General features: G+C 32.9%; 1 pseudogene; it reads left to right on the forward strand.

The window, feature by feature from the left end:
- Positions 1–243: 243 nt before the first annotated feature.
- LOC145255876 (5S ribosomal RNA) lies at positions 244–360 on the forward strand (annotated as a pseudogene).
- The last annotated feature ends 8,778 nt before the right edge of the window (positions 361–9,138 follow it).

The following is a 9,138-nucleotide window of genomic DNA, read 5'->3' on the forward strand; positions in this document are numbered from 1 at the left end:
GAGAGAGAGAGGGAGAGAGTATTGACAGTGGTTGTAGTACGACGAGTTTTTGTTGTGAATGCTTTACACAGAGGGAACCATAGATTGAAGCGATTTTTTAAAATTTTACTCATGCAACAAGAATGTCTTGATTTTTAATACAATTTTATTTTTTGTTTTAACGTTTACACATCAGTTTCATTTAAATAACTGTAGTTAAGCGACGTTGAGTTTGGTCAGTACTAAATGGGTTATCATAGGAATATATACGGCATAATCGTGTTGACACGCCGGTTCTCGTCAGATCACCGAAGTTAAGCAACTTTGAGCACGGTTAGTACTGGATGGGTGACCATTTGGAAATTCTAGGCGCTGTATGTACTATCCGCTTATCTCGGCATTTGTTTCCAGTCGTTCTGTACATACACTTCGCTTGCCACTGGTATTAAACAATGTCGACTCAGGAGTTATGTGGTAAGAGATTGCACACTTCCTACTACAAACATTTCACACGCAGGCACCTCTACATGGGTATTCATAGTCTGCCAAAGGCCGAAGGAGCTTGTCATAGAAATACCAGGCGCTGTAGATGCTCTTCGTTGATCTGTGTATTGTTTCCGGTCGTCCTAGTTTCCTTCTTGCCAGTGCCGACTCAGGAGAGGTGTGGTTGGGATTGCGGAACCCTTGCTTCACAATTAGACAAGCAGACTACTTTACAGAAGGTATCCACTGTCACTCAAAAATGGAGGCCAGGCAACCATAAAATCAGAATTTACTTGTAGGAGAAAGTAATCTCATGTCAGGTTGCTTTGACAACCCTTGTAGCTTTCTTCAATCTTGACAGACTATAGGTACCCACTTAAGAGTACCTGAGCGTGGATTTTTTGTGGCAAGAGTTGCGCAATCTCCAACCACAACTCTCCTGGCACTGCGTTGCTACCAGTGTCAGGTGGAGGCTCAGAACAACTGGAAACGATGCAAAATAAGCGGGGAGCACATAGAGCGCCTAGATGGTCACCCATCTTGTTCTAGTCAGGTTCAACGTTGCTTAACTTCAGAAATCTGAAGAGAACCTGTATGTCAACGTGATTATGCCCCTGTATGTAGTATGGATTCTAAATATCTCCCTTAACAGATGTATATTTACTGTCTGGATCTTCTTCGCAGCTCTGATGGGACAATTGACACATTTATCCAAGTCAAACTTGATTTCGATATCTTTGGAGAATGTATGTACGACCTACAAAGTCAACTTAAATAAAAAGACCAGCAATGTAGTTTAGATGACTCCCGACCTCCACTTCTCCTTACTGGCTGGTTGGTTGGTTGGTTTTGTTTTACGGCATATCAACCCTTTTCGGGTTATTTAATGCCGAATCCAAAGATTTTGAAGAATTTTAATAGAATATATTTGTTCTTTCAAGTCGGTTTCTATTTAACCCCTAGTTGGGATCCTAACAGGTACTACCACTCCGTGTCAGAGTGGACCTGGGAGAAATGTTATTAAAGGGTAGCTCCACACTCCTCAAAGCCCGCAAGCTGGGGCCTCACCACTGGATATAGTTTAAGGTCATATCCAGGACCTCTCCTTACTGGCGTCGTGCCTAAGTGTTTTGGACCCCAAATGAGGCTCTGGTAGTAGATAATGCCAGAGCCGGGGCCAAGCACTAAATAGATATTTCCAATTTTGACGAAAATAACGGAGATTTTCATTGTAGTGTATGGTTATACTAACATGAAATCGAAATTCTTAAATGATTCTTAAAAAGAGTCGGGCGAAATAGTACTGGAGAAAGAAAGGATGACGGATACAGAGAAAGAAAGGATGACGGATACAGAGAAAGAAAGGATAACGGATACAGAGAAAGAAAGGATGACGGATACAGAGAAAGAAAGGATGACGGATACAGAGAAAGATATTACAGGAAGAAAAGAAGAAATAAGTAATGGCGAGAAGAAAAAGGTTAAAACGTAGGAAGAAAAAAAATTAAAATTAAAACAAAATAAAAAATAGAAACGAAAAAAAAAAAAACAGACAATCAGGGAGAAAGAAAAGAAACAAAAAAAATTAACAGGAAGAACAAAAAGAAAAGAAAAGAAAGGAAAAGAAAGGGAAAGAAATAAACAATGAAGAAAATAATGAAGAAAAAAGAAAAAATATAAAGAAAAGAAAAAAAGGAAAGGAATTAGCAAACCAAAGAAAACAATTTTTAAAACAGCAGAGTTTAATATCAATGCACAAATTTGAAATTTATGATCGATTAAAAATCGATACGGCCAATAAAAATATTCAGAACAAAAAATCGGACTTGGCCGTCTCTCATTAACACCATCATAATAAAACCGACTTAGGTTAGCACACCGAATCTACCACGTAAAAACACTTACAGAGTTTAATTTGGGTTCTCATTCAGTTTCGAAATACAATGGCTAACCGCTGCAATGATTTCCAGTTCCGGAAGTAACACATAGGGAGCGAAATCCCTAATAACACATGTGCTACATCGACATTGTTTAAGAAATGTAGGAGAAATAAAAGATAAAACAATACGGTGGGATCTTTCTATCGATCCGGTAGATATCTCACTGCTGATACTATTCTCTATCTATATAAGAGCCAGGTACGTCCAAGGATGGAATAGTGTTGCCACATCTGGGCAGGAGCTGCTAGAAAGGACTTGTCCTGCCTTGATAGAGTTCGAAATAGACTTCGTAGCCTCGTAGGAGATGTCCTTTTCTCTTCCTTGCAACCTCTATCTCACAGAAGAGATGTTGCGAGTTTGTCTCTGATGTATCGTTATTTTCATGGAAAGTGTTCGACTGAGCTTCAATCTATGCTCCCCCCCTCGCCAAACTTTCACAAGAAACACTCGTCTAGTTGAAAACATTATCAATAATTCCCCCCACTCTTTATCTGTGCCTAAACCTAAACGTAGATTCCATGAACAAAGCTTCTTTCTTAGAACTGCACGCCCGTGGAATTGTCTTCCGTTTTCCTGCTTTCCGGCTGACTACAATATGGTTCTCTTCAAGTCTAACGTAAATAAGTTCTTGATGAGCCGTTCCATATAAGTTATCAAATTTACCAAATTTTCATTACTAATGATTACTATATTGTCCAATTTCTACTGTACACTCTTTAACCCTTATCATTGAGTGGCCTCTTGGCCTTGATAATGTGGTGATGCCTATGTAAAAAAAAAAAAAAAAAAAAATGCGGGAAATGACCAGAAAATGTTATTTCGGAATTTTCTCTTCTTCCCACCAATTTCCACATTACCCTCTTCCTATCACTTCTGATTTAATTCATCTTTCCTCCCACCGTTAAAAAATAAATATGTACGTACACAAGTAAAATTTTATATATATATATATATATATATATATATATATATATATATATATATATATATATATATATATATGCACGTACACAAGTAACATTTTATATATATATATATATATATATATATTACGCACAGGTAAGAAATTCATTTTTATACTATGAAAAGGTTAGTAATTGCAATTAAGAATAGGAAATTGGATCAAATTTTTGTAACATGTCTTCTTCCTAAGATTAAGGGTGGTGGTGTTTGATCAACACTGCTGGGGAGCCATGATGTAATATACTGTTTTGTTTTTAAATCCCCGAAACAGTGTTTCATGGTAAACAACTGATGATCCCTTGAAAAATAAAAAAAAATTGGTATTATAGTAAATTCGAGAGAGTTGATGCAGTGATTGCAGGTGATTAAATGACTTACTGACTAGATAGTTTTTTAACGAATGATAAAAAGTAATTTTTTGTATAGTTTCAAATGTTAAAAACTTCAAAGACTATATATATATATATATATATATATATATATATATATATATATATTGGTCTTAACATAAACAGCAATTTGTTGCTACACAGTCATCAGCATGTTTCGGTCTTCTAGTATTTAGTAATTAGAGACCTCTCCAGGAAACAACGCTTATATTCAATAGCGGAATTCTCTAGTTACTAAATATCAATACTGTGTAGCAACAAATTACTGTTTTATATAAAGACAAATTGAAAATGTAACTTGCTCTACTTCCATATTGAGCACTCTTGTATTAACTTCGTTATATTTCACTGGTTACCTTACTTTTGAAAAAATATCAACCTCAAACTATATATATATATATATATATATATATATATATATATATATGATTGTTGAGCTGGATTAAATCCGACGATATGAAATAAAAGGGAGGTGGAAGGACCTGGATACTCAACGTTTCGCCCGATTTATGCGGGCTTCTTCAAGAATTATCACCGCTATATTTCCAAACACAATTTTTTTTTTAATCTCTACGATATTTTAACTTTTAGACGTAATCCACTACACTAGTTTACTCTAATTTATTTTTTCTCTCATAAAATGTATATACATGTATATATGACATCTAATTTACATAAGGAAAACACGCTGCTCTCCCCCATCATAATATGTAGTCTCAATCCTCCGACTCTCTCGTCAATGACCATCCCTCTTGGAGAAGCCCGCATAAATCGGGCGAAACGTTGAGTATACAGGTCCTTCCACCTCCATTTTATTTCATATATATATATATATATATATATATATATATATATATATATATATATATATATATATATATATTAGCTAGCTGTCCGGCATTGCCCGGTCGTGAAATACGTTTAAATATGATATTTTGATTAATACAGATTTCGTATTTATTATTATACCATATTAGATCCAATGTATAATAATGATTTAAACAGCTACACACACACACACACACACACACACACACACATGCGCGCGCGTGTATATATGCAATGTTCATCCCGGATAAACCATTGGGGTTGGTGATGGTGTTAAAATATTTATATATGTTGTTTATTATATTAATAGGATATTGTCATTATTATGTTATTAAAATTAATATTGTTGTTGTTTTTTTGTGTTATGTCTTTAACATAGTACCATAGTAATACAGTTAATAACTCCTAATTACTGAAACTAAAATAAAAACAAAACTGGCATCTATAAATATTGTTAAACCATTACATTTACTTATAACGATGAAGATGATGAGTTTTTAATGATTAGAAAATATTTGGATTACAATCGAGTAACTTTAATACCGTGCAACGTCGGGCACATCTTTTAGTATATATATATATATATATATATATATATATATATATATATATATACGGCGCTACTTCAACATTAATTAAGAAAAGAATATCAAACCACATTTCTTCTTTTAACAACCATAATTCTAATAATAACCAAGGAACTTCTCTAACCACTTTAATTAAAAAACACAATTCTAACAATACCCCCTTCTCAATCAAATAGACTATCATAAAAAAGATAAGTCTTATACTCCAGGCTTTAAGTCATGTCGCCTCTGCACAACCGAAGCTATAACTATAATTACATCCCCTCAAAGTAACACTATAATAAATTCTAAAAACGAACTGATCTCTTTCTGTGAACATAAGTCCAAATTTTATTATGGTAATTTTGAAATTACATTGTTCTTACTTTAACCTTTCAGATATATATAATTTTTCTTTAACATTATCTTTTATTCTACATACTTTCTTAATACTTTATAACTAAATAATTCTTTATTTTAATTCTTTATTTCTTTGCTTGACCGGTTTTTTATCTGCAATTTCCGTTTTAGTCTTTTAATATTCCTGTCTATCTAACATATCAATCTACCTACACATCCATATCCTGTATGTATATCTTATATTCTACTATTTGCAGTTACTTACATACTTGCTATATCCGGAATTTGCAGATACCGGCCATCCTCTCCCTTCAAATTTTATTGATTTTTTTATTTTATATTTTATTTTTTATTCATTTTATTATTAATTAATTAATTAAGTTTTTCCATTTAGTGTCTTTTAATAACTCTTGCTGACATTTTCTTAAGTAATAACCTGTACATTTCAGTTGACCTCTTTTTTGCCTTATATTTTTCGCACCTTTTAACGTCATTTTGTCTAGGTCGTTTTGACATTTGCTTTTCTATTTTCTATTTAATTCTATCACCATTTAATCTTGTTTTTCTCATCTTCTTCATTGATTTTTTTTTAATTACACTTTTTCTCGGCAGCCGTGGTAAACGCATATCTTATTTTTCTTTTATTAATATTATTGGAATTTTCCCCCTTTTTCCTTGTACATATTTGTGAATTATTCCACGGATTTCAGCCTTTTGGATTATTTTGGGCCATCTTCCAATTACGGGATTTCCTTGGATTTTACTTGTGCGAATTTGGATTTTACCGTCATTGATACTTTACCTTTTACCAGACTATCCATTCACATGAAATCACCTTTTTCCTCACCATATTCCCTCTGCTTTACTTTTTGTTATCAAGTAAGATCTTTGACTTACTGCAGTTTCAGCAAATACTTTTGTATGCAAAATCCGATCCCGCATTTTGCTAATTCCTACCCTATTATGAGAAGAAAAGTATTTCTTCGAAACTGCGCGGATTAAGGACTATCCACTTATTAAATGTTTCATTTTCAGATTAAATATGTTTTTAACTCTTTTTCAAAGCGTTTTTTAACATGTTTTATTAACTATTTGCTCTTATATATATATATATATATATATATATATATATATATATATATATATATATATATATATATATATATATATAGTATATCACAAAAGTGAGTACACCCCTCACATTTCCTCAAATATTTAAGTATATCTCTTCATGGAACAACCCTGAAAAATGATTTTTTTACACAATGAAAAGTAGTCGGTCTGCAGCATATATAAGAGAGTTAATTTATTTTCCCCTCAAAATAACTCAAAATTAAAAGCGAAATCCTTGGCAACAGAAGTGAGTACACCCCTTATGAAAAGTTGTCAATATTAACATTCAACATGTCAACTCTCAATATTTTGTGTGGCTACCATCATAATCCAAAATTGTCTTTACTCTCCTGAGCTTGAAGTTTATCAGAGCTTCACATGTAGCCACTGGAATGCTTTTCTACTCTTCAATTACGACGTCGCGGAGCTGGCGGATATTTGAAATTTTGTGTACCTCCATCTTTTGCTTGAGAATGCCTCAAAGATGTTCTATTGGGTTCAAGTCTGGAGACATTCTTGGCCAGTCCATCACCTTTACCCTCAGCCTCTTCAGTAAAGCAGTGGTGGTCTTGTATGTGTGGTTTGGGTCATTGTCATGCTGGAAAACTGCTCTGCCACCCAGTTTCTGGGGGGGGGGGGTGGAGATCATGCTCTGCTGCAGTATTTGACAGTACGTGTTGGACTTCATGTTCCTATTTACAATGCCTCCCCACGGGACAGAGTTAGACACCAGGGTCGTTTTTTAATAAAAATTGCCTCAATCGTGGAGGATTTCTCTTCCGCTAACAGAAAACAAGAAATTGAAGTGTAGCATCTGAAGAACAGATACTACACTTTGATATTGACCCAAAGGCTAATGTTTCGCTCAGTGAAATGTAACTCTGCAATACTTGCAGCACTCATGTAGCCCCAAACACTGATGAGCTGTGAAATAGCGAAACAGTACTGTACGTGGATGACTACATCTATCTATCTATCTATCTATCTATCTATCTATCTATCTATATATATATATATATACATATGGAAATCAGTAAATATGGACTTAGTGATTAATATAATCAAGATGGTATATGTCTTTGATTATTTCGAGAATATAATCCTCTTTTTCAAGAATAAAAAAAAAACAAACAAAAAATAAATGCTGTGGAGAAATACTGGCATTTTTTGTGATCGGGAGCTCACGTGATCACGTGAATCACTGAATATTTGAAGATTCAAAAAAGAAATCCAGCTTAGTCCTGGCTTGTAAAATTACAGATTTTATTCAAGTTTAAACAACGCTTACATAGAGGAAAAACACACACACATATTTTATTCTCATGTATATATATATGTATGTATGTATGTATGTATGTATGTATGTATGTACACGCACGTATATATACCTAATATATCTATGAAACACACACACACACACATATAAATAACGTATCTACGCATAATAATATATCCACATACCTAACTTTATGAATATAGAGAATGCACACACACGCACACACACACGCACAAATATGTGTGCGCACATATATAATGAGAATATCATGTGCTAAACTCCAGATGATAATATCATTTACTTTTAAGCACACACAAACAAAATATCTGAAATATCAATCTTCTGATGAAGTTGCCATGAAAGCCAGCCATATAAAAAATCCTTCAACTGTATCAGTATAAACATAACAATATATATATATATATATATATATATATATATATATATATATATATATATATATATATATATATATATATATATATATATACATACATACATACGCGCGCGCGCTTTGTGTGTGTTTGGTAAAATTCATGATCATTATAAGATTAATACCATGGAGACAAGGTGTATGAAAAAAAAAAATTTAGTATTTTAAGAATTCAAAATCAAACGTAAGATTGACCGGTTGCGTTCGCATAAACAAACATTTTCCAAAAATTTAAGAAGGCTATTAAAAATAGCAAGAACATTAAAAAGCAAAAAAAAAAAAAAAACGCGACGTCTTGAGGGGGAAAAATATGCAGCGTGTTCGAAAAAGACGTCACTTGATAAGAAAGAAAAAGAAGAAAACTAGAAACGTGGATGAAATGCAATAAAAATGTATTTCTTAATCAGTGTTGGAATTTGCTATTCAGAATTATTGCATTTGTTCGAGTGTGTTATGCTACCAGTTGTTTTGGCATAGAAGTAAGAGCCGACCATAGGTGGTGATGGAAGAAAGACTGAAGCACTTTCAATACACTTGCGACCTGAAGGAGAGGATTCAGTCTTGTTTTAAATATATATATATATATATATATATATATATATATATATATATATATATTATATATATATATATATATAAAATATATTTATACAAACATTGATGGCAAACATTGCATAAATAATTTAAATATAAATAAATATAAATTTAATATATTCTGTTCGCTCATTGAGCACTTTTTGATAGACATATGTTGTTTCATTTGATGTACTTCTAGGAAACTAAACTCTACTGTCATAATATATATATA

The sequence above is a fragment of the Euprymna scolopes genome, chromosome 31 (assembly GCF_053919585.1).
Source record: "Euprymna scolopes isolate OS-2025 chromosome 31, ASM5391958v1, whole genome shotgun sequence".
Classification (NCBI taxonomy): Eukaryota; Metazoa; Mollusca; class Cephalopoda; order Sepiida; family Sepiolidae; genus Euprymna; species Euprymna scolopes.